Here is a 26958-nt window from a genome sequence, read left to right as displayed (position 1 = left end):
GCAAACATGTGCAAGTTAAAGACTCAAGGTATAGTTTGCAGCCAAAAGATATAACTTATGTTAGCTACTGTCATGCTTGTAACTTTCACGAGTCTTCTCCACAATATTCAAACCCATTCTCATCCCTTCCTATACAAAGCATTTGAGCTTTGTTTGAATACTTCCCTCAACAGCTAATTATATATCTATATGTTATTGCCATTAGAGAGCAGCTAAGATACAAAGAAGCTACAACAACTTAAGACTCATTGTAATGCGATGTAGAACTCATAGACCCTTGGTTTACCGACATACATCATAGTAGCATACACATTTTTATTTCGGTCTTCAACAAATACGACTGACAAACACCATGTCCTCATTCCTCAATAATAACAACACCAACAACCAGTTCACTAAACTGCATTGCGGGTGTGCTCGCGAAACTTATGTCCCCGACCCATATAGAGAAAATGATGTGTGAATTCACTAAAGCTGGATCATAGTGAGGCATACAACACACGAAGTCAGCCACGCATAACCTAAAATTCACAAACAACATCATTTATCCCTTATCAATGTCATTCTACCACACAATAAAATCCAGTTTGTTGTGACAGACAAACAGTCAAACACTATTAATCGGCATCAAATTCTCACTTGCCCCAACCCAAGACTCAAAATTGAGTGAGTATCATTCATCTGACAATACTTCAGCTTTCACATTACAACCTAACAAAAAAAACTTGAAAGACTTTACAAATCACCAATTTCAAAAACATATCAATTTTTGTAATCTGACGAATTTTTGTAACCTTCGAACATTCAGAACAAATATATGTTGCACCCCTTATATTCATAAAATTTAACTTAATGTTAAAATGGTGAAGATTGGGAAAATGTGGGAGTATTTCTATCAACGACCTGCACTCCCTCTTTAGTAAGCTAATCAAAAAAGTAAGTTCCATGTGAGTCAAATTGTGAAACATGGGAAATGGTTTCCAAGTCATCCCCCATATCTGCGTGAGTTACACACAATAGAACGTTAGAAATGTATATTCTATTTGATATCTTATGAGCATATAGATTAAAAAGTTAGTTAATTAATGTATACTTAAAGCAAATAGTGAATATTCAGTAGGATAACATTCATACCTCTTCTATATGCAAAATTCTCGTCTTACAAACCAAAGACATCGGAATATCCGTATTATAACAAATCCTTACTTTGACCAAATTAGGTAAAGCATTCAAGTTTTCCATGGGATCGATTGATTTCTGGAAGGTACGTGATTTTGCATTCAAATCTTCTAGAATAGGGCAGTCATATAGAAACTTTGCAAAATATTCAGGAGATGTGAAATCAACGTTATTCAAATGAAGAGTTTTGAGACAAGGAAAATTCACTTGATCAAAATCCCACATTTTTATGTTTTCCAATCTTAGAACATGAAGTGTCTTACAACTGAGAATGCAAGGAGGTAATTTGATACAATGCGGTTTACCAGACAAGTCGAAGTTAAGATTCTTAACTCCTCGTTGCATCACAAATTTAAAAATTCTATTCAATTCTCCTTGTTTGAAGCGAGAATAGTAGCCTAATTTCAAGGTAAACGATTGGATCGAAGTCTTTTGGTCTCGCAAAGAGAACATGATTGAATAAACAAACTTCCGAAATGTCTCAAAGTCATTCAAAGCTTTGTCATCGAAGTTGAGAATAAGGACAGAGAGTCATACCGGCTTCCATCTCTTTGAGAGAATCATTGTGGTTGCAGCGAATTTGGTTGGAAGGAAGGAGAGAATGTGGCAGAGAATTGACTCCGGCAAGTCGCTAATTCTATCCTCCGTCGGAATTGAACGGCCAGAAGACATGATCTGTAATTGTGAACAGCCAGAAGACATGATTTGGAATTGTGACACTTGATTTAAAACATTTTTCTTATATAATTTTTTTCTTACAAACCTCGAAGCAAAGACAATAAAAGATCAAAAGATAAAATGACACTTGATTCTATTAATATTTTATTTCATTTTAAGTGTGTCGGATTGTCTGTAAAATTCCAAAGATAAATCTGTAGCGAAGCATTCGATGCAGAACACGTAAATCACCTCTTTTCATTGAAGATACAATTCTTCATGTGAATGACATGCTAACCACCTAAATTGATATAAAGGATGACCTCAAGCCACGTTTTACATGCATTTAGTTCTCAACCGTTTCTCATATTTAAAGAGAAAGTGTGTTCAAATCCTCTCGCATTCGAACACAATTTTTAACTTTGCATGTTAACTCCTTACTCCATCGCGTCAGAGACTCATAGCAACCACAACAAGCTATGCATTCTCATTTTTCGATCCACTTAGTTCTACCATAGAACATTGACTTTGTACGTGGGAATCGACTTCTAATTCCTACAATTTTCGACCACTAAATCTCTCTTGATTCATTCGAATATCCTTTGTTAGAAATCAATATCTCCCTCAATCAAAATTCAAACTCTTCCCCTTCAGATTCTTCATTAGATAATCTATTTCAATAACAATTTTCTACAAAAATTTTAGAACTGTACATAACTTTTATATTTAATAGAAAGTTTCTTGACAGAGTTAATAATTTTAAATTGTTATATTAAAATGGAAAACAGTAGTTGGAATTTTTTGTATTTATCAAAATTCTTTTGTACTCAAATTCATACTCAATTATTTGTAGCTTTGTATTGTTGCTTTTTTGCCAAGTTTGTGGAAACATGTGTGTTTTAGAGAAAGTAGAGTTGTTATTCTTTGTGTTGTCAAATTAGAAGGTGGTGTTCATTCTTGTTTGTGTTAGAAAATTAATAGAGTTTGGTGTGAGGTTGTAACATTTTCTAACATAGTTGAATCTCTATTGAGTGCGAAAGGATTTAACTACCCTTGTTTCGATAAGGAAATCGAGATATATCCTTGTGTTCTTTACATTTTTTATTTATATTTCTGCACTTTACTTCATAAGTTCATAGGAATATTTCAAAAAAACATCAGAACATCAAAATCATTGTTTAAAAAAGGGTTAAATAAGTTTTTGGTCCCTCTAAATATTTCAAACTTTGTTTTTAGTCCTTCAAAAAATTATTTTCAAAGAATGATCCTCCTAAAATTTTTCGCCCACACTTTTGGTCCCTCCTGTCAATGTCCATTAACAAAAGCTGATGTGGCACGCCATGTGGTAATGCCAGTATGGTCATATGCTGACGTGTCATGTCACGTTGTTAAGGTCAACATGATACTTAAACCCATAAATTTTCGTAGCTAATCGATAGCTAAAATCATAGCAAATTTATTGCACGAATTCTTATTCTGATGCAGTTTGTTCACATCAAATTCATTAAAGGACCAAATGGGATCAAAATGAATATACCACACATTACAATTTTCGACAAAATCATACAAAAACAACACACACAAAGATGAATATAATTTATTCTTTAAAACAAACAGGTACAAATGAATACTTACATAGCGAGAAGAAAAGACCTATCGTCTCGTTTTTATTTTTCCTTGTATTCATCCTATCATATATTGTCAAAATCCATAGCATAAATAGAATCCACATAAAAAATAGACTGAAAAAATAGAACTACTAATCTAAATTATAAAACGGGAAATTAAATTAAATTCTGAAATAAAAACAGAGATAATTTAGGAAACTAGTACTTAGGACCCGTGCGAGGCACGGGCTAAATATTTTATAGTAAGAAAACTATTTTAAAAACACATAATTTAAAAATTTCATTTATAGAAAAATTACTACTGTATAAATAAAACAAATAAAACGTCATTGTTTTTTTTTTTTTTTGAAAATCTTAGTATTTGGCTTTGCGACCGACTAATCCAAGAGGGGATAAAACATCATTGATAATAAAAGTATACGTATAAAAGTTAATTTAACTAAATTTTTTTTGTAAATATAAAATAATTTGGACATTTCTAATTTACTAATAATTTGTGTAAGTTTTAAAAAAAAATTAACTTTTTAAATAAAAAGAGAATCAATCAAGATGACATTCAAATTAAAAACATATATTTGAAATAATTATTATAATAAATTTTCTCTTTTTATTAAAAATATTTTGTAATAATGGTCATAAGTAAACAAATTAAAATTTTAAAATGCAATAAATGAAATGATAAATTAATTAAAACTACTATAAATTAATAAAAGTTACGAAATAAATTCTTAAATTTATTATAAATGTAAATTTGGTTATTATGTTTTAATATCAATATAAGTAATATATGTCATAATTTTAAAAATAAAAAATGAAGGCCCTCCTTGTAATCAAAAAAATTAAAAAAATACAAAATGAAATATATTTTATATATTATAAACTTATGTTTATTTTGTTGTTAATTGTAGAAAATAGTTTTTTTAATAAAAAATAATTTACTAATTTAATAGTTTTTAAATCAAAATTCATTTAATAATTAATTATTATTAATTTAGTTGAAATTTTGAAATTAAGTATTTGGTTATTATGTTTTAATATCAATATAAGTAATATATGTCATAATTTTAAAAATAAAAAATGAAATATATTTTATATATTATAAACTTATGTTTATTTTGTTGTTAATTGTAGAAAATAGTTTTTTTAATAAAAAATAATTTACTAATTTAATAGTTTTTAAATCAAAATTCATTTAATAATTAATTATTATTAATTTAGTTGAAATTTTGAAATTAAGTATTTGTAACATACATCATTAAAAAAACAAAATACTTTATATATTTTTTTATCAATCTTAGATTTTAATACAATAATAATAATTTTTTAAATATAACTCTTAATTATTTATTGGAGAGAAGAAATGAATGTGATTAAATTAAAAATAACGAATAATATTCAAAAAATGATTAATCTCATAAAGAATAATGAATCTATGGTTTAAATGACACTAAATAATTTTGTTTCTCTTAAAGTTTTGTTATGTATTTTGTGTTATCATTCAATGTTCAGTTATTTTAAAATTGGTTTTTCTGATTTTTTATTTAAACTTATTAATTGATTGCTACATTATAACCTATTATAAATTCTAATAAAAATATATATTTATAATATTTGTGGTGGTGTGTTAAGTTTTAGTAAGACTTTAGGTGATTATTTCTATAAAAAAAAGACTTGAGGTGATTTTGCATATTAAAAATATTACGCATAGTTAATTTTCGGAAAGAAAAAAAAACTACAGTATTTATGAAAGAATGTCTAAAGATATGAATTTGAGAATTAACAATAATTTATTTTTAGTTTATTTGCAAGAAATAAAGAATTACCCACACGTCTTTTTTAGAACAAAATACTACTTCTCATCCTACCATTACATCAGCTTAAGATATGATTGCAACAAAAAAAAAATAGCAGAAAATATTTCCTTCAATGGATTTAGACTTGGCTTGAAAAGTACACCTTCATAACAACCAATGTATATATGCATAATCAAAACCCTGAAAATTTTAAATACAATTAAGAAATAATGTAAGTTGCTTTGAAAATATGATGAATAACACAGTGGCATTGGCTATGCATATAAACTTGACAATTCTTAATCAGATTCAACAATCATCGTAATATCAATAATCATCATAATATCAACAATCATCATAATATGATCTATGTAACAGTTCAACAATCATCAAAATATAACATGTAAAACAATTTAGTAAATACCTAAGTGACTATGTAAAACAGTTTAGTAAACCCAGTGGCACTGGCTATTGCATAGTGCTGGAGACTGAGGACGAAAATTAAACCATTTATACATTCAATACTCCGATCTTGAAGAAAAAGAGAAAACAAAACTTGTTGTCACTAAAACTGTGAGGTAAAACAATATCAACCTCTTCAATTCTGTGAAACCAGCAAAGTACAACCATCTTGTTGCCTCTAGAATCCCCGTAAATATCTTCCAAGTAGGCAACCATACGTTTGTTCTCTTCTGCTAAAACAAACACAAAATCATTCACCTAAAAACAATTTGAAATGCCAACCGAGAGAAACAAATTTATAAAGTCAGATTACAACAAAACACATGAGGTGAACATAAAGAGATAAAAATAAAGTATTCAATTCATATGCACGTGCAAAGATTCATTCAAAAACTTTGACCTTAATCACAGCTAACCTAAAGTGATACATGTAAAATATTTGTGACTCACATATATGTGAAAACCATTCTGTTCAAATGACTGATAGTGATTTCTTCTTCATCTTATGGATGTGTACAATTGTGCATCTTCTCCGTTTTATTATCCTGAAAAGAAAACAACATAATAATTCAATAAGTAAAATGATTTAATTCAAATCAAATTAGAGATTCATGAAAGCAGAGTAAGAAATCCAAAAGAGTAAGAAATCCAAAAGATCACAGACAAAGGGAGTAAACAATGATTTCATCAATACCTTCAAGGTTCCAATGTCAGGTTCATAACCACATTTTCCAACAACCATAGTCGCTTCCCTAAAAGAAGAATCTGGAAAATTTAGAAGTAAACATAACAAACTTAATTTCAATTTTCAATTACAGAAAATAAATTCAGACAATAGGGCTTTCCTAACCGAAGCCTGAATCTTGTCGCCCTTTAAATTCACAAACAGAGATAATCAAAATCTAAAAGACATCATATATTATAATAAAACCAAACAAAAAAACAACCTCTTCATCCATCAAAACCATTTCCATTGCATAAAAATTTTGTTTGGAATTCAAATCTGGTACAAACCATAAACGAACAACTCGAACAACAATGTCCCAGGATTCCTTGGCAGGAGTGATGTCGTTAACATAGTCGTATTTTCCGGCAGCCATGAAACATTTCTGACACAGAATCGATAAACGTTAAGTGCAGAAGAACAGAAGAGAAACTGAAAGAAGGTGTGTTTTGGAAAAAATGAATCTGACCTATTTATACACCATAAATCATATGAATTGGAAGAGATGTTATTAAATGTACTCACATGGTTATCTGGATGGAAGTAACGATATTGATGATCAGAGTCATTGGAATTGGAAGGCTGCTTCGAGAAGAACAATTTACAATGATGCTTGAAGGTAGCCGTTGTAAGCATAAAAGCGTGGAATGCATAGGTCGATTGAAATTCTCAACAAAGGAAAGGTTCCAATTTGTTTGTATTCTGCAAAGCCGAAAAAACACATGGTATAATGTAATAATTAGGCTAAAGCATACTCCCTCCGTCTCATATTATAAGCAAACTAGTACTTTACCCCGTGCGATGCACGTGTTTAGGCGGGATTTTGGTCTAAAGTTGGCGCCTAAACATGTATTCTGTTTTAATATATTAAAGATTTCACCTTTTTAGATTCATTCAATAGTTAATGTATCTAGTCTGTATATAGACTAGATACATTAATTATTGAATGAATCTAAAAAGGTGAAATTTGCTTATAATATGGGACGGAGTAGTATCTATTTCCAAGGCCCAAAAATAGGTATCTCAATGGGTGTAAAATAAATTGAAAAACTAAAATTTAAATTTAAAATAAATTGGAAAATGTAAGATAATTATATTAGTTGATAATTATATTAGTCAATTAATATTAATATTATTAATAATATTCATAAAGCATCTATTTTCAAGGCCCAAAAATAGGTATCTCAATCGGTGGTGTAAAATAAATTGAAAAACTAAAATTTAAATTAACAGTATTTAAAATAAATTGGAAAATGTAAGATAATTATATTAGTTGATAATTATATTAGTCAATTAATATTATTAATAATATTCATAAAGCATCTATTTTCAAGGCCCAAAAATAGGTATCTCAATCGGTGTAAAATAGATTGAAAAACTAAAATTTAAATTAACAGTATTTAAAATAAATTGGAAAATGTAAGATAATTATATTAGTTGATAATTATATTAGTCAATTAATATTATTAATAATATTCATAAAGCATATATATTTCCAAGGCCCAGAAAGAGGTATCTCAATCGGTGTAAAATAAACTGAAAAACTAAAATTTAAATTAACAGTATTTAAAATAAATTGGAAAATGTAAGATAATTATATTTGTTGATAATTATATTAGTCAATTAATATTATTAATAATATTCATTATTGATAAATCAAATTTATAAATAATTTAAAATAAATTGGAAATGTTTTTCCTAATTAATTGATTAATATTATTATCAACACCGATTATTAACTAAAAATAATAAACTGAAAATGTGTATACCCAATAATAATTTCACTATAATATTATTTTGTCAAAATTAACTAAAATAAATAAATATGTGTATATGTGTATTACATCTATCGAGAAATCATATATTTAGTAAAATTAAATTTCATAATTTGATAATAAATAAATGAGAATTCAAATTCAAAATTTAAAATTAAGTATTAATAATAACAATCTATTAATAGTAATTTATCTAAATATAGAAACTTTTTAAATAGTAAGTATGCTAGTTTTGCGACAAATGGCAAAGTTGCCAAAGAACTCCTTTAGAAATATTATTATCTATGATTTCTTTATCCACCTCCTAACATTCTTGGTGATCTCTGGTGAATTTACCAAAATACCCCCTGTTTCGAAAATACATTTCCGAAAACGTGCTTTTATTGAAAAAAAATGGTTTTCGGGAATGTATTTCTGTAAACGTGTTTTTTTATGAAAAACACTGTTTTCGGAAATGTATTTCCGAAATAAAATTGTTTTCCAAAAAATTGGTGTATTCGGAAGTTCATCTCCGAATTCACCCCCTTGGAAGAATTTGGAAATGTACTTTCGAAATAAGGTCTGGACAGAAGAAAAATAAAAAACAACAACGATTCGCTTTATTTAATCGGATGAAGATTACATCGATCACATTACATAAGATTAAAGCTACGTATTGTTAAACACGGGTAGGTGAGGATGAGTCAATATTTTGATAACGTCGTCCCCCGATCTTTGAAGTTTCGCGTCCAACTCGATCGGACCCTTCGAAGAAAATCGGTCGAAAGTTGTCCACAAAACCGCTAAATCTGCGTTGTTCTTGATCTCAAAAGGTGTGAACTCAACTTCTCCGTCGTCGTTAAGCGATGGCAAGCGGTACTCGAGCTTGACAACCTTTCGATTTTCTGGATATTGCAATAGCGTGTTGAGCGACGTTATCAACTCCGCAAATAACGTGTCGCGCGGGAAGCGGAATTAAAACGGCATCAGGTAGCCAGTGGTGAAGTAGACGAATGCTAGGTGGGGTAGGTTTGTGTCATTTCTGTTTTCTGGTGTGAAGAGGATGAAGAAGAGTGTGTTGTATTTATAGACTTATTGGGGAAATGATGTCCTAACAAACCTTATCCTACATTAAGTGGTATTTTCGGAAATGAACTTCCGAAATTTGGCTGAAAACAAGTATATTTCGGAAGTTCATTTCCGAATTATGTAGAAACAGAGGTGAATTTTGCATTTTGTGCATTGCTGAGTGTTTTGTGTAAACAATACCCAAAACATTCAAAATAGACATAAATTAGACAATGATGACATAAAACATACTTATCTTATATATGAATTGAATCGGTCCGATTTTACATGGTAAACGACAATACATACAAAAACAATCATTACAAACAAAAAACGGTCCGGTACAAACTAAATTAACCGAACCAATCGGTGGCTCCTAAATCTAAAATAGGTATGTTCTTCGACCGCTCTCTATTTTGCTCACGCTCTTGGCTCATCATTTCTTCAAACTCCGCCATTCTTGAAACGAAAGGATCCAACCAAGACTCCACCTCATTTGAATGATGTGTCGTCCATTGACAAGAAGTAGCCGGTATAGGACACCCCGGTTTCAAAAACACTTGCACGAAGTGCCACGATCTTATATACCCGATGCATATGATGCGGCTCGACGCGTCCAATGAAGGTCGACTATGAAGTGGAAAGAAAGTCTCACTTAGTCCAAATCTCGTCAAATCGACACACACCCGATCATATGCACTTGCTATTAGATGACCCGTCTCGGGAAATGACATCCATTTCGAAACCGGAGCGATACCGGTAAGTGATGGAACAAGTGCATCATGAAGTTTCTCAAACTTTTCTTGATTTTCATATAGTCAGGCGTAGATGTCCCGATGCGAAGTCAACTCCGAAAGAAGTTCTCGTCGAACTAAAGAGTGATTTTCTTCCCCTTTACTGAGCAAACCCGCAACGGTCCGATATCCACAATTACCTTTGTCTCTGACATCAATTATGTTATCGATATATTTGTGCATAAAAAGTGGCATCTCATCAATGTATATAACGGGTGATTTTTTGATCGGTGGTGTACGAGGTGGCTTCGAAATACGGGCACCTTTGTTACCACTACACTTGGATTTTGGAGTCGGTGAATCCGGGAATAATGCACCAACATGTTCAAAGTAGAAAGGAGATCTTTTTATTGATGTGTCTTCTTGTGTATTTTTTGGACTTTTTCGGTGCACCTTTCGTTTTAACCGGTTGAGATGGCGGTTTCAAATTGGTGGTCTCCGGAAATACAATTTTTCGTAATTGTTCTTTTATGTGCATTTTCACTGTGTCATCCGCATTAGCAAACTTTTCCATTATCACTTCCAACTCGTCGGAGATTGTGATTTTGGAGTCATTTTCTTTCAGCGGGTCAAAATCATTAAAATGGAGTTTCTTCCAATGGTCGATTACCTCATCCATGCGTATCGGTGAATTCAACTTCATTTTTTTTGAAAGTATACAAGCACATGGAAGGTCGTATGTCTTTCTAATGGTGCACCCACATAAAGAACTATCTGAACCCGTGGTCTCCGCCCGCTTCGCCTCATGAAACATAAAATTCAAACCCGAACGGGATATGTTGTAAATAAATTGGGAGAATAGAATTTGGCCCTTAAATCGATGTTCCATAACCATCTTTCTCCGACCGAACGATGTTTGAATTTCATTATGTTGATTTTGGAGCATTTGGTTCACGGTGTCCCATCCCTGACACAAATCTCCCTTGCTATCACCCAACCACCTCTTCAAGACCGCATGTGTAGATTCAACTCGGTTAGTCGTGGTGCAACCAAGATGTCTAACTCGATTTGTCCTAGTGCACACAACTTTTTCCTTGACTTTGACAAGAATGGTGGATTCGACGTAATGACAAAAAGTCTTAATGGAAACGCACAAAGACCTAAAGTGTACCAATTTCTCGTTATACACCTCTTCGGAGTATGCATCTAAAATCTCCCTCCATACCGCCATTATCCTCTCCACAACAACACCGGCTTTGATAACTTTACAGTTTTCATCCAGCCCATCTTTTATCCCAACCACGGGTTTCAACTTACTTCTCACGTTACAAGTTATGTGATACCCAAAAAGTATCGCGGTCGATGTCGGGAAGGCGCTATTGACCGCATTCATCAAAGCATTGTCCCGGTTGGTAACAATGACGTTTGGCATAACCTTTTGATCAACTAACAAAGACTTGCATATTCCCAATGCCCATGTAAAGTTTTCTTCTTTTTCACGCTCCAAAAAAGCAAACCTGACTGAATAAGTCTTGTCCGTCGATGTCACACCGACTATCTCTTAAAGAGGAAACCTATATTTTTTTGTCTTGCACGTCGAATCCATGACAAGAACGGTTGGAAATGTGTTGAACAATTTGATACTTTCGGGATGAGTCCAAAAAATATCACGCACCGTAACTTTGTCCTCGGACGTTCGGAAGCTTGACACGTATTGGTTATCGCCTAATAGGTTCAAAAGTTGTTGCATTTCCGACCGAGGGCCCATTTTCAAAACTTTAAGATTGTGTCGTTCATTGTAAACTTGCTTGATATTTGAAACGTTATCCGGTTTTTTTCGTTTTAAATCAGCCAGTAAGTTGTGAGGCGCCACTTTACCTATCGATAAATCCGAAATCACAATCTTCTCTTCGCGGGACAAACGACACGCCATTGGATGCCCGTGTAACTTATCATCCAAGGCATGATTATGAATTCCACAAATGACTCTTAAACGCCACAAATCATCAACCCTTTGAGTCGCGCGCAACTTAAACGGACACCCGCACTTTCTCGATCCCGTGTCTTCGTGTTTTAACACTCGGTTTGATTGTACATAACTCCCACCCCGTTCGCAATTCAAAACAACGAAAGTTTTCCGCCTACTATTTCCATTATCGGACCTTAAAATAACAATTCCAAATCCAAGTTTACTAGCTTCGTTACGAACCCAATCAATCAATTTTTCGCGACTAGCGAAGCTCTGATCATTTGTAAATTGTTGCCGAACATCAACAGTATCGATCATCGATTTAACGTCGATACCCGGATCGCTACTAACGTTAGCTACTACGTCGTCGTGCAAAATTGTTTTCCGGATGCACCATACCTAACATATGCAAAAATTAGCAAATTTCGCCAAAACTGTTTTTTTTACTGCCAGGGCTTATTTCGGAAGTACATTTCTGAAATTTGTTAGGTAACATATTTCGGAAATGAACTTCCGAACCATCGCAGGTTTCAGCAGAAAATTGTTGATTCAATGTAGTGAAATAGGGGATGAAATGAGAGATGTTTACCTCGAATTGTAGCTTTCTATGCTCCCTTTAACGTGATCAACGGTTTGAAACTTGATTTTGAGACGAAAAATGGATGGAGATTGATTGAGTTTTGGAGAGGGTTTAGAGTAGTTTTGGAGAAAAAATGATGAAATAGTGAAGGAGGGAGAATTGTATATGCAGATATGTTTTCGGATATGAACTTCCGAAATATTTTTTTTTAATTTTCATGCATTTCGGAAATGCATCTCCGAAAACACCAAAAAAATGGTGTTTTCGGAGATACATATCCGAAGTCAAAAAAATCTTTAAAAAAAATTACTTCGGTGATGCATCTCCGAAGCAGGGGCAAATGGGGGATTTCGCTGGGGGTGACCCCCATAGGGAGGTGGGTAAAGAAATTCTCAAAATTTATGTTATAGTTCGCGATTAAAGTTGTAAAGATCGTGAATAATTCGCGATTCTTGAATATGATTGAAGCCGGAAGCTGAGTTGAATGATTAGCATGAACTTCAATGATCAGACTATAACCTGTTAGGAACCTTTAATTGTGGATGTGAGTCTTCTAATTGTTGTTGTTTTCTACACACATGAAATAATTTATCGGATAATGTATGAAATTAATTTAATAAATATATAAGTTTCAGTTATGTTATTTATTAGATATGGGTAGAAAATGAATCCAATAGGATAAAAAAAATGAATACCATTTATCTGCACACTTCAAGAGCGAAGAAATTACTTTCTATTCATCTCAAATGAAATTTTGTCACACGATATTGTATCTTTCCTACTTTCTTCTCAGCATTAGTCAAAATCTTTACCATATTCCAAACCTTAATCTCAAAACAAAGTGGAATTCAGTTCAGTGATAAATCCTAAATTGCAAAAGATAGATCCTAAATTACGAAGTCAATTTCAGATTTTGAGAAAACTGAAGATTTGAGGTTTCTAGTAGAAAATTTGAGGTTTTCAAAATTGACAACATAACTAAGTCATTTTAGGAAGGAGGGGACTTACCCTTACAAATAGATGACGACGATGACCATTCGAACTCCAATACGGTGGTTCCGGTTCAAGAAGTTATGTAACCTAATGAAAGAAAAGGAACAAACTTAATACAAAGGAGAAATATGAAAGATGATGTTGAGGAACGTTTTATGGTTGGAAAACTCACTTCCACGGTCCAAGAAACGAATGTGCGATGACAATGTACTTAGCGGTCTTCCATTGTTAGTGCATTTTTTTACTAGTTACTTTCTTTCTATTTCACCTTATTTTTTATTACTACTAGTGGGGTATGTGTGCGTCCGCACGAGTACTAGTGTGGTACGCATGCTTTTATTTTTAAAATATAATTAAAATTTTAATAATAAAAACAAAATTATTTCACCAAAATAGATTATAATGTTTAAAATAAAAAAACAATGGAAGAACGGATATTTGTATTTTGTGATGTCGCATTTCATCGAGTCACATACCTACATATTTGCGATGGTCTGGATTGGAAAATACGTTGGCCTGGATTGACAGATTTTAAGTTGAAGGCTTATGCCTTGTTGATGTCTCTATTAATTGGCAAGTTATTAAGTTGGAAGTTTTGCTCCATTGGTACTACATGCATGTACATTGTAACGAGTCGCGTTCCACGTCGCATATTTGAGTTGTTGTGTAGATAAATTAGTTGTCGTATATTGTTTATGTTTATGTTGTGGTTGATGTTGCTTGTCAAGTTGGGAAACGGTAACCTTTGTATAATCTGATTCTAATATATGATTTATCATACACTCAATTATATGGTTTGATATCTCACCCCTTCTATTTGAATGTTACCCCTATGTTGGTAACGCGCAGGTAATTAAGAGTAAATGTTGTTTATCTTTATTAGTTTAAGTCGGTGTCGTTGCTCTGATACGTAACACTCGGGGGGGATGAACGCATGTTTTATTGTTGAATTCACTACAGTTGTTGAATCTTAAGTTGATTACAAGAAATACTTGTTGTTATGAAGTTGTTTTTAGTTGAACAAAAGATGTTATGTAATTAAGCTGAAGTCTGTGAATCTACTGCAAAGTATTAATAAAAGTTGTTGTTAACTGTTCATCCAAGTTTTAAAGTGTTATGTATCTGTATCACATGCGATTAAATTATATGTTGAGTATTTTTAAAGTAGAATATTGTAGCATCTCAGTTACATGTTGAAACTTTGTAACTCTAATTTTATTAATTAATATTTGTCAGGTAAAAATGAGGTGTTATAGTGTGATAGAGAGTAGAATTATATTATTTAGGTTAGTTTATTATTTGCATTCTTATTATATTTTAATTAAGTTTTTCAATTATCAATTAAGTGGACTTTTAGTGTTTAGGTCTTTTGTTAGATTATCCATGAGTGGCATTATATAATGTAGTGTCTTTGACACATTTGAGATATCAAAGAAATTAATGAAGTTTATTTTTATTAGTTTAGTTTATCTTTTCTTTAATGTAGAATTTTAAAACTTTTTTAGGGTTTTAATAGTGTTCTCTTTTAGAGGCCTATCACAGTGTCATCTAAAACATTGCAATATGGTTGTAGTTGCACCATGGTTGGAAGAAAAGAAAGAATGATTGAATCTGATATTATCTCTATATGGGAGAACAAATGCCGTTATTAGTTCGATGCTGATGTTTCAATATTTGTAGGAAAAGGTTTGTAGTAAGTATATTATATTTTTAGGAGATTTAAAAAAAAATATTATTTAGGGTTTTGTCATATATATATATATATATATATATATATATATATATATATATATATATATATATATATATATGAGGAGGGATATATTTACTTCAAGAGTAAGTTATCAACACTTACTCTACATCATAACCATTAATTCTTCTCAATCTAATGGTTAAATTTAATAAGTATTAATTTTCTCCTTTAATTAGATTGAGAAAAATTAATTACTATTGAAATAAATATATCTCTCCTTTTATATATATATATATATATATATATATATATATATATATATATATATATATATATATATATATATATATATATATATATATATATATATTTCAATCACATGGAGGACTAAAATAAGAATTAAAATAAGGAAAATTATTTTTTCTTTTCATGCTAAAAAAAGTGAGCGAGCATCTATAGCTATTTTTTTTAATGTTAAAATAGTGTATATTACACAGAAACAATCAAGTATTATTTCACTAAGTTTTATTTTTTGAATAAGATTATAATATACCAAAGAAAACTCTACAAAAAGAGAGAAGGGGACCAAACCATAACCCTCCCAAGGAGAAATGAATCTAAAGAATGACAATCCTAGTCTATTCATTACAAAATCAACTCTCAAAAAAGGAGGAATACAACTGTAGATAGCGTAAGAAGGAACCGTTAGACCTATATTCGCCAGCAAATTCGCGCATTTGTTTCCTTCTCTAAAAATATGAGAAGCCACAAAAGTCATACTATCTAAGATATTAACACAATTCGCCCATCTTTTACTGATAATCCAAGGCACCTTAAAAGGTGGGAAGAACGCCCTAATCGCCGCTAAAGAATCCTGTTCTAACCAAATATTCCTCTAACCCTTCTCATGGGCGAACTCAATAGCTAATATAACACCGGTGAGTTCGGCAATGGGAGAGTTAGACATACTAATAAAACTCGCAAAAGGTCCATGAAATCTACCCTCATTATCACTAGAAATACCGCCACAAGCCAAAGGACCCAAATTTCCAAGAGAAGCACCATCGCAATTGAATTTAATCCAACCTCATGGAGGGGGCATCCAAATAACTTCCACACTACGAGGCGTAGAAGGAGGCTGAATCTTGATTTTAAAGTTCTTTAAAATCTCAAACTCCTGCATATTAATGAAATCTAGAGAACTAAAATTGTTTCCTGCCAAACAACAGGCAGAAACAATACCTACAATAGTTGAGGCAAGGGGAATACGGGCATCTCTGAATCTAAAATTATTACGAGCAAACCAAATAGCATTGAGAAAAAATATCACCGCAACTTTGAAAGCGAGTTGACATTGCGCATTCCAATTTTACAACACACATCTCCAAATATCCTCCCAAAAGATCCTTTGTAGGAAGCCTATAAAGAAGAAGAATTCATCCAAAAGCCTTAATTTTTAAAGGCACATCCTATCTCCGTACAATTTTGAAAGCATCATCAAATTTATTTTGGGGACCAAAAGGAATATGAGCCTAACCATAAAACTCGTAACATGAAGCCACCGAGAAATCCAAAAAGGAATTATAAGACCATGAAACCAAATCTTTCCCATCCTTCGTTCCCCAAAAACGATCCAAGCTTTCCTGAAATCGAGCGTAGCATTCTAAAAGGCCAAACTCACCCAAAATGATATCAGTAATTCCAAATTCGTTCCTCCGCCAACTCTCTTCTCTCCATCCTCCCATGGCCGCAACCGACACTCCCTTCAAACTAGATGCCTTGTATAAATCTGGGTAAGCGTCCTTCAAGATAATTAATTACCTTAAACCATTTTGCTTTCTAAAACGGAATATTAAAATCATTATGGATAGCAAAACTACAATAAACCATCATAGGATCCCTAAAGGAACAAGTACCTATTTTTATAATATCCCTTTACCAAGAAGAATGAGAAGATGAATCTTTAGTGCCACGCCCACCATAAAAACATGAGAACAAAAATCACCATAACGAGATTTCAACATATTCAACCAAAGTGAATTCTTCCCTTGAATACATCTCCATCTCCATTTGTTAAGGAGTGCTAAAGTAAATATTTCGATGTTTTTTTACCCCTAATCTCCCTTTGTCAAAAGGTAAAATTACGTTCTTCCAACTAACCCAATGAATCTTCCTCTTCTCTTCCACCCCACCCCCTAACAAAAAATTGCTTTGGATCCTATTAAACTCTCTCACCTCCTTCTTCGGAATTTTGTAAAAAGACATAAGGAATATGGTTAAAGAAAAAGAATTGAATTCAATAGAGTAATCCTACATCCCAAATTGAGGAAAAGATTTTTCCAACCCCCCAACTGATTCTTCATTTTCACCAATAGAGGATTCCAAGTCGTATCCTTCCTACGATCAAAACCAATGGGAATACCAAGGAAATAAAAGTTTCTCTCTTCCACTTTACAATAGAGGAAAACCGATGCGGCTTATAAAAACGGACCACTTGAATTAATACCTATGAATTTACTTTTATGACAATTAATTCCAAGGCCCGACACAATTTCAAATTCCTGAAACACCGCCTTAATCGCCCAAACATGCTTCCACGTCCCTTCTCCCACATGTAAAGTATCATCTGCAAATTGAAGATTTTCCACCCAACAAGAACCTTTTATGGCTAATTTCCCAAACTCCCCAACTTTAATGGATTTCCTCACTAACCCCGAAAGACCTTCTGCCTCTAAAACATAAAGAAAAGGTGAGAGGGGTCACCTTGTCTAAACCCTCAGAACACTTCGAATTTTTTGGTAGGATTACCATTAACAAGATCCGACATCTTACTATTAAAAACCAATGACTTAATCCATCCCATCCACCAGCCCCCAAAACCCATCCTTTTCATCATATACCGCGAATACCTCCAACTAACTTTATCACAAGCCTTCTCGAAATCCACTTTAAAAAACAAATAATTTCTTCCTTCTTTTCTATCATAGTCCACCACTTCATTCGCCACTAACACACCATCCAACGATTTCCTTTCGGGCACAAAAGCATTTTGATAAGGTGAAATAATCAAATCAAGAACGCTTTTTAATCTCCCCGCAAAAGTTGTAGCCACCATTTTATACATGCAACTCACCAAGAAAATAGGTCTATAATCATCCAAACTAACCGGATTATTGGTCTTCAGAATCAAAGTTAAGAAACAAGAGGTAATAGCCTTTGATATTACTTTTCCATAATAAACGTGATTTAGAAAATTAACAAAATCCTCTTTAAGGAACGACCAACAATTCTTAATAAAAAGAAAAGTGTAACCATCTGGACACAGACTTTTGTCTCCCCCACACCGCCTCTTTGCATCCACTTCTACAATACCTTCCAAAAAAGGCCTCTCTGCATCCACTTCTACAAATTTACTCCCAAAATGATTGTAAACCGCGTCTCTCACCTCCTCCACCGAGTCAAGCAAACGTCCTGCCTAAAGAATGGGACCTATGTGATTAATTCTTCTTTTATCATTCATCACCTTATGGAAGAAACTGGTATTAGCACCTCCTTCTTTAATCCATCTCAATCTCGACTTTTGTAAGATCATGTTTTCTTTAATTCTCAAATTCCTCCAAATACGACCAGACGCTTCCTTCCTCTTTTCAAGATTCCCAATTAGCAAATATCGGAATCCACCTCCAATCTCTCATCGGCCAAATTTATATCCAAAACTCCCTCTTTCACCTCCAAGTCAAACAACCTAAAAACCTCCTTATTCCATACCTAAACTTGTCCTTTAAAAGCCTAAAATTTTCTTTTAGCACAAAATCATCTCTTCCGTTTACTTTTAAATTATGCACTCTTTCTCCACAAAAGGAAGAAAGCTATTGAAAGTGAACCATTCATTTATTAATTAATGATAGATACAATTCATTTTACCTTCCAAAATAAAATTTATCCTTTAAAAGAAAATTCATAAAATTTGATATGATTAACATTATCTTTAAAAGAATATTATCTTTAAAAATCATTAAAATAATAATAAAAGTATATATCGGTTTCTTTTAACTTTAAAATAACTAACTTTTTTATTCTAAAATTATTTTATGAAAGCATTTTATAAAATATTTAAAAAATTAAAATTTATTTTTTATAAATGAAAAGATTAATTTTGACAATTAAAACATGTTCAAAATCTTACTTTGATTATAAATAATGTAACTGAATATTAATTTTTTATGAAAACCTATTTTAAAAATTTTACAAATTTAATTAATTTTATAAAATTGTAATTCTCCAAAAAAATTATAGAAAATATTGAAAAATTTAAAATAATAATTTAAATTTATATTTAATAATTATTTATAAACTTTTTAAAAATCAAAATATACAACACCATACAAATTATTTATAAAAATTTGAAACAAACAAATTCTATATACTTATTTAAAAAAAAAATGAAACAAACTAGAGCTATTAATATTAACTCATGTATTTTAATTAAAAACAAATTATTATAATCTTAATTTTCAAAGTGTAACAAACTACTCCTATAAAGTAGTAGCCACCTTCATCTATCTATTCAATCTAGATTAAATATTAGAAATTCAATAACAATTTTAATATGGAGCGTTACTAAAAGACTAAATAATAAAATAATTTTTAAAAGTGTAACAAATTATTCCTATAAAAACTGAGTGCAACAAATTTTTTCGAACAAACTTTCCTTTATAAAAATTATAGCTGTTATGTAACTATTCTACCTATATAATGGATAGCCACAAAGTTATAATTCATTCATCAACCTCAATTTCATATAAAATATCACAAGAAAAAGCCTAAATCATCTAGTTACTATTTGTATAGAATAAAAAAGATTCCTTCTTAAAATTATAAGTCCGTAGAGCATTTTCTAAAATTCCAAAATTTTTAACATATAAGCTCTTCCATCAATAGTGAGTATAGCGGCTGAGTTTGGAATTGGAACTTGGCTAGTTGGTTTGCAGAACGGAGTATAGCGGCTGAGTTAGCAGCGGCTCTGCCCCAGAATTCCACGCACAGTAGAGTGGCAGCGCTGGAAGCCACCGTAGCAGGCCTTGCTGCCGCCAACAGTGGTGCTGGGACTGCATCTGTCCCGACTCAGCACCTGGCAGCTGAGTTGCAGGCTTTACTGGCAGCTCTTAATACTGTTCGAATCAAGGAAAATGTTGAGGACAGCTTCTCTTGGGCGAAGGATTCTAGTGGGAGTTTTACCGTTAAATCGTGCTATGAATTTTTTAAGAAGTTTCTATCCGGTCCGCCGTTGGAAAGTGATAAGGTTGAGGCCTTAAACTTTCTATGGAAATTCAAAGTTCCTCCAAAGATTGTTTGTTTTGCTTGGAGGTTTTTATTAAATAGATTGGCCACTAGAGATCAATTGGTGAGAAGAGGTGTGTTGGAGGAAGGAATTGATTCTAGGTGTGCCTTATGCGGCTCCGGTGAGGAATCTTTATCTCATCTTTTCTTTTCGTGTAACGTCACCATTTGCATATGGAGAAGGGTGTTTATGTGGCTTGAATTATCCGGATTTTTGTCCTTTGAAGAGTTTGGGGATTTCTTCTATAATTTCCGGAAAATTCCTTGCATTGTTAAGCGTATGATTGTGGGTACCGTTTGGCTTGCTACGGTGTGGTCGATTTGGCTTAAGCGGAATGCGGTGATCTTTGAGAAGGAAGTTTTTAGCTTTACCGAATGTATGTCGGATATAGTTTTAAGCTCTTGGAGGTGGTTATGTGCTTTCCATAAGAGAGTTAATCTTTGTAATTTTTATCTTTGGAACACTCTACTTCTTCTTTGTTTTGAAAGGTAGTAGTTCTTTTTCTTGTATCGGTTCGGAGCATCCCTTTTGCTCCCGTTTAATTCCATTACCTATTTAAAAAAATCAATAGTGAACTAAGATCCAAACATATAAGCTATTAAATTATAAACAGGTTGATTAGAGTGTTTCTATGATGAATCCGATTGGCTAATACTAGATACATTTTCCTAAGCAACTATCAAATTTTGCCCTTCTTTTGAACACAAATTTGATAAATAGGTGGTGGGCCATGGTGTTTCACAAATTTGATGAGTATTCCATTGCTTAGGTAGGGAAAGGTATTATGTGAGATGAAAACAGATGGATTTAGTTGTTTAAATAATAATCCTCTAACAGGGAATGTGATAATATTTAATATAATATATAACTATAATTTTTAAACATGAAAATCTAGAGGACAAGGTAAGAAATATAAATATAATCTATAAATATAATGAAATTGAAAAAAAAAATTGAGTGAGTTCTTTTTAATTTAATTTCAATACAAGAAGTTTAGTAGGGGTGGAAAAAAACCGAATCCAATCCAAACTGATTTAACCAACATTAAAAATCGGTTTAACCGACAACATATATTGTTTGGTTTGGATCTTAAAACTATGTTACTAAAACTAGTTTATTTTTTTAAAACCGATTTACATATGATTTGGTTTGGTTCTAAATCGGTTTACATAATGTAGTATACTTGACAACTCTTTAGTTGTTATCTACAAGTTTAATATTAATTTAATAATAATTTAATAATAATATATTAAATGAAAAGATGTCGAAACTCAAAATTTACTATGCCTATATTGATTGAACAAAACAATTAATACTCTGAATTTTGACAGAATAATGTCCTTTGCTTTGGAAAGTTGAAATGACAATTCAACTATTTTATTAATTAACCTTCTCAAAGATTCATTTTCCCAAACTTTTTATTTTCTGCTTTTCCACTTTTCATTAGTTTCTAGTTCTACACTCCACCACACGTTGTTTAGATAAAATCTAATTGAAATCACTTCTCTCTCTCTAAAGCTTTGCTAATTGCTCATCAATTTCTTCTACTGCTATTATCTAAAAATACAGAGACAAATAAACTTCTTTTTATCACTTGATTTTTCCTACAACAAGGTGTGTAAGCAACCAATCAACACATACAATTTCACTTGATACTTTTGCTTGTTAACTTCTTCTCCTGTTATTTTCTAAAAACAATATCTAAGTGAATTTCTTCTTCTCAAATTTGTGTAATGTTATCCCTCCACTGTGTGTTACAACCTCACTATGCCACCATCATTCTACCAAATCTAATGCAAAACTAAGAGCTATACAAACAAGATGAACCTTAAGTGTATTTTGTGAAAAAAACTACAATCGGAGATCAGATCTGCAACTTAGAAACCCAGAAGATGAAAACGAAAATCTATGTAATAAATTGAACTAACCGAACCGAACCACAGTAAATCCTGCTTTTTCCGCAACACTCAAAACCAGTATACATAATTTTTTACAAAACTTATATTTTTAGCAACTACTAGTATAAGAAAGATTTTCACTTTTAAAAATTTGTTTATATAGAGTGGAAATTAATAAATCAGATCGATCTTCAAACAAAGTGACAGGTAAAGAATTTTAAGTGTTAGTTTTGTACCTGAAGCTTCAGACCTTGACGTCGATTACAAAGCAAAATCCCTTGTTTTAAATACCTAATTGTCAAACAAAAAATGAGTTAGAGTAAATGAAACTGAAACATAACAAAGAAAGAATGATAACAAGAGTAATTAGGGCAAGACTCATCACAAACCACTAAGAAAAACAATTGTTGCAGATGTGAGGATGGCAACACGTGAAGCAGGAGAACGATATGGAAAATCAAAACAGCGGCGAGAACATGAGAGAAAACGAGTTTTGATCATCTATTTTGATTTTGTATTTTTTTGGGATAGAAAAGCTTTTGTTGGGAGGGAAATGAAACGTGGAAATATGGGTCAAGGAGAGAAATGAAAAGGCATTAGCGCATATATTTTGGCGGAAGAGGAAAAAAAAAAGGTTTTCACTATTGTGTTAAAAATAAAGGTACATAGTTAATTTAAAATATAACTTAATATCCATTTTCTTTTAAAAATTTATTAAATATATTTATTTTATTTAAAAATTAAATATACTAAAAGTGAAGATGAATTTTCCTACCATGGAACCTATACCCACGAAACCTTATAAGTTATTTTCTAACATATGATACATATACCTACAGTAACAAAATTTTGTTAGTATATGTTATTTATACCCATAGATCTATCAGCCATCACTAATGGTGTCCGTTGGTATATGGAAAATTTCTTGTAGTGACGTTTGACACTGATGGAACAATATTTACCTCAAACACAAGATGTCCGAAAATCTATCCCGACCAGCAAAACAACTGAGCACCCAACACAACCTACATCATCATAGTAATTCTCAAATAGTGAATATTCAGTAGGATAACATTCATACCTGTTATATATGCAAAATTCTCGTCTTACAAACCAAAGACATCAGAATATCCATATTATAACAAACCCTTACTTTGACCAAATTAGGTAAAGCATTCAAGCTTTCCATGGGATCGATTGATTTCTGGAAGGTACGTGAGTTTGCATTCAAATCTTCTAGAATAGGGCAGCCATGTAGAAACTTTGCAAAATATTTAGGAGATGTGAAATCAACGTTATTCAAATGAAGAGTTCGAAGACAAGGAAAATTCACTCGATCATAATCCCACATTTTTATGTTTTCTAATCTAAGAACCTGAAGTGTCTTACAACTGAGAATGCAAGGAGGTAATTTGATACATCGCCGTTTACCAGACAAGTCAAAGTTAAGATTCTTGACTCCTCGTTGCACCACAAATTTAAAAATTCTATTCAATTCTCTTTGGATCGTGGCCTAATTTCAAGTTAAACGATTGGATCATGGCCTTTTTGGCTCGCAAAGAGAACATGATTGAATAAACAAACTTGCGAAATATCTGAAAGTCATTCAAAGCCTTGTCATCGAAGTTGAGAATAAGGACAGAGAGCCATACCGGTCTCCATCTCTCTGAGAGAATCATTGTGGTTGCAACAGATTTGGTTGGAAGGAAGGAGAGAATGTGGCAGAGAATTGACTCCGGCAGGTCGCTAATTCTATCCTCCGTCGGAATTGAACGGCCAGAAGACATGATTAGTAATTGTGAATGGGGCAAGCAAAGAAGTATAGAGGATTATCAGCATTGCGGCAATATATAGAGATTTCTGTTATAATTAGGGTTTGGGCTTTTTCTATAACCGGAATGGTGGCGTCGAAATTGATCGAGAGCGGAACGAATTCACTTTGCTTTTTCAGTAACTGGAACTGATTTTGTTAAAAGAAAAGAACGAGGGAAGTCGTTGCTGTTTGAAATAAATATATATATATACTAAAAACCAATTGTATTAGAGAAAAAAAAAGGAAATGCACGGTGTAAAAGAGTTTAAAACACATTTTTATTTTAAAATACTAATATGACATGGGAAATCTGAATATCATTTAACACTCACAGTGTACCATATTTAAATTCATTATATTACTAAATTACACTTTTATTTTTAATTTTTTTATGACATGGCATATTAATAGTTTTTTTTACACTAGCAATGAAGATTAATTTTATTATAATTTTTTATTTATATAAATTATTTATAATTTATTTTTCCAATCTTATTTACAACTTATTTCTTATTGAAATTTTTTCTTACAAAGAGCAAAGAAAATAAAAGATTCAAAAGATAAATGTGTTGCGAAGCATAAGATGCAGAACACGTAAATCACCTCTTTTCATTGAAGATACAGTTGTTCACGCGAATGACATGCTAACCCATCTAAATTAATCTAAAGGCTAATCTTATGCCACGCTTCACATGCATTTAGTTATAAACCATTTCTCATATTTAAAGAAAAAGTGTGTCACTTCACAAGTATTCAAATCCTCTCTCATTCGAACATAATTTTTCACTATCATAATGACTTGAGCGGTGAAAGACTAACTTTGCAGGTCAACTATACTCCATTGCGTCAAAGGCTCACAGCAACCACAACAAGCTATGCATTTTACTTTTTCGATCCATTTAGCTCTACCATAGAACATTGACTCCGTATGTGGGAATCAACTTCTAATTGCTACAATTTTCCACTATCAAATCTCTCTTGATTCATTAGAATATCCTTTGTTAGAAATCAATATCTCCTTCAGTCAATCGGAGTACAAATTTCCATTCCTTTTTGCTTCTATCCGAATTCAAACTCTTCTCCTTCAGATCCTTCATTAGATCAGACGACAATGGCGACATTGAAAGCTACTCATTCTATCGTCCAACAGCAAGCCTCCGTTGTCCCTGAGGTTGCCATAAATCCTCCACTCTCTCTATGAAAAGATTGATCATGCTCAAGTGCTCAAGGTTGAAGGAATCTCAAATTGTCAAAAGATAATATGGTATGAGATAAGGGATTAATCTAACGTACAGTATGAATTTTATTATATATATGCTTTAGATGCTCATAAACTATCACTAGTGCAAAAAGAATAATATAATTTTAAAATTTATACCTGATATACTAAAAACAGGTGTAAATAAGAAATACGGTGGCAATTTTAAAAACAAGTTTAAATTAAAAATATTATTATAATCAAATCTCTATTACTCGAATTAAACTAAAAACGGGTGCAAATTTATATAGACTAAAAAAAATATTTAATATGTGTGACATATTAACATAGTTATAAATAATTTAGGGAAACTCTCATTACACTTTTTGAGGTTCTTAGGTACCATGTGTGCTTCCAAAAATGCATGTCTGCTTCGGTATATGTATATTAGAAAACACTTTTTTTTACATTTGCGTGAAAATGTTCCGTAGATACATATACCGAACACTTCCGTATGTAAATCTACGAAATAAACCAGATACAAAAAACCATAAGATCTGTTAGCAACAGTGAACAAATATAATCAATGGGAAAGAGAAAGAACCTTTTGGTTAGGGTTTTAATAGAATAAATCAAAAGTGTGTGAGTAAGGGTTACATCAGAGTATAAATATCAAAAGTAGAGAAAGACCTAACTACCCTTATAAAGATACAATAAAATATAATAAATAATAATGATAACTAACAAAATCAACATTGCAGCGATAAAAATAACATTCATAGATTAAAATCGACATTACATTGATGATTTCAACAGAAAATTAAATATTACATTTCAATAGCTCGGTGGATGTTCTCAGAAAATCGGCATTACATTGATTCGTTCTTTGCACTGTCGCTACGAACTCGAGCGGGATTTTCTCTTTGAAACCGTAATACATTCGCCACATGGCTAAAACATCTTTTTGGTTATTGAGCTCAAAGTTGTTGTAAATGTCGTTCCCTCCGTTTTCAGATGAAGGTGAACGATACTCGAGTTTCACAACCTTTCATTTGTCACTCTAAGGTAGGAGGTAGTGGATTTCGTTAATGATATTGTCGAGCGAGGTGTAATCGCGGAGTTTGAACATCTTCCCGGGTGTTCTTCGGTCGGAGTAGGAGACACTTTCGACATACCAACGGATGTTGTAATCATATTGAGATATTTTTTTTGTTTTTGTGAAATACAACATTAGAAACCCCAAATTTATAGAAAACCTAGGTGAATATGGACCACTCATTTTTTGTCACAGAATTTTCCATAGGTATATAATGGAAAGAAGCTAGACATTTTGTTTTCCTAGGCGTATCTACGGAAAAAACCCATACTTTACAAATTTTAAACCTTCCATAGATACATCTACGGAACTTTCCCTGTTAGTTTTTTTAGCAGAACAGAATAATATAGCAGGGCAAAATAATAGAAACACATATAC

At 32.0% G+C, this 26958-nt stretch overlaps 1 long non-coding RNA gene and 2 pseudogenes across 2 annotated transcripts; all 3 read right to left on the bottom strand.

The window, feature by feature from the left end:
• Positions 1–358: 358 nt before the first annotated feature.
• Positions 359–1881, bottom strand: LOC131630195 (putative F-box/FBD/LRR-repeat protein At5g22670; annotated as a pseudogene).
• Positions 1882–5305: 3424 nt separating this feature from the next.
• LOC131630175 (uncharacterized) lies at positions 5306–7115 on the bottom strand. Of its 2 annotated transcripts, none has more exons than XR_009292267.1 (5): positions 6969–7115; positions 6667–6828; positions 6414–6484; positions 6170–6264; positions 5306–5458 (listed from the first exon to the last, which is right to left on the bottom strand). It is a non-coding gene; the product is annotated as an uncharacterized LOC131630175 (long non-coding RNA). The 2 variants fall into 2 exon arrangements; XR_009292268.1 differs by lacking the exon at positions 5306–5458 and adding an exon at positions 5586–5949.
• A 16344-nt stretch (positions 7116–23459) lies between these two features.
• LOC131630194 (F-box/FBD/LRR-repeat protein At5g56420-like) lies at positions 23460–24263 on the bottom strand (annotated as a pseudogene).
• Positions 24264–26958: the final 2695 nt, after the last annotated feature.

This window comes from Vicia villosa, unplaced genomic scaffold, assembly GCF_029867415.1.
Source record: "Vicia villosa cultivar HV-30 ecotype Madison, WI unplaced genomic scaffold, Vvil1.0 ctg.000655F_1_1, whole genome shotgun sequence".
In the NCBI taxonomy this organism is placed as follows: Eukaryota; Viridiplantae; Streptophyta; class Magnoliopsida; order Fabales; family Fabaceae; genus Vicia; species Vicia villosa.
This window is presented reverse-complemented; position numbering and strand designations above follow the sequence as displayed.